This window comes from Lycorma delicatula, chromosome 4 (assembly GCF_047948215.1).
Source record: "Lycorma delicatula isolate Av1 chromosome 4, ASM4794821v1, whole genome shotgun sequence".
NCBI classification, from domain to species: domain Eukaryota; kingdom Metazoa; phylum Arthropoda; class Insecta; order Hemiptera; family Fulgoridae; genus Lycorma; species Lycorma delicatula.
In genome coordinates, this window is record NC_134458.1 from 138,894,757 (window position 1) to 138,896,099 (window position 1,343).

Sequence of the window (1,343 nt, forward strand, 5' to 3'; positions counted from 1 at the left end):
CATGAATAACAAATTTCTAGTAGTCTTGAGTCCTGATTGTATTCTTTTACTGAGATTATTTCACTAATTCTCTAACTTTATATTAATTTAAATTTTAAATGTCTTTTTCCATAGTTATAGTTTCAATATACTGTAACTAAGATATCAGATGTCTAGTCACTCATCAATAACAAAAAAACAAATTCTATGATTTACAATTAAATTCTCAATGACAGTTCTTCTATTTCACCTACCATGGGTAACAACCAATATTAATCTTACAATATCACCTTTTATATACTCAGAATTTTATTGTACTTAAATAGTAGTGCCTGCATGTAAGCAACACATTTTAAGATATATATTATATATATGAAAACAATTCTTCTTTACGTGTATAAAGAATATATTTTCAGATACCCATCATAAATTCTCTTCAGTAATTCTCCAAATTGCACATTGATAGCAAAAAATATATAAAGTTATTAAGTCATTTAAAAAGCATTAAATATTTTAAGAATATAATGTTTCCTTTCCCATCTGAAGCATCAGTGAAAAATAAAACTGGTACACTAATTAATATAAAATAAGTTGAAATAAACATACCATAAATCAGACAAACATGTAAGCAAATCTGAAAACCTAACTTTATTCCTAACTTTTACCTAACTTTATTCCAGACATGTTATAAAATGTCATGTCAGAAACAGATAATACATTATGATATGTAATATGATGTGAGGGCCAATCTTGGTCACCAACTTTGCAGCCATAATAAAGCTCATAACATTTTTTTGATTAGAGGAATAAAACTACGTTTGTGAAATTTAAATCTTTCCTCACCACAACTGTAGCAAAAGCAGTCCGGGGGGTTTACACAATTTCTAGTCATTTTCAAAGTGACATCACTTTTACAAACAATAATGACTAAGTAAGAAAGCCTGTTCAGTTATATATATATAACTGAACAGGCAATAACTTGAAAACTAAGGGCGACAGAAATATTATTCTCTTAACATTTTTGAATTCAAGAAGAAACATACATATAGAAAAACCACTTATATTTGCTCTGGGACAAAATTTTATGTACCAGTGTAATTATTTAAAAGAAATTAAAAAATTCTACGACAGCAGTTCAAAAATTATACACGAATGCATGGTTTTAATTAAACAATTATATAAATTCTAATCAGATCTATTGTTTATCTTATAATTAATCATGTATCCTCTGATCAAGCTTTTATCATGGATTTATCTAGGCAAATTCTGACAAGTTCTTTTTTTATCCGAGGAGTATCGTTTATATTCATTGCTGAAGTGATCTATACAATACAATATTATGTACCAATCAGAATAAAAGATTT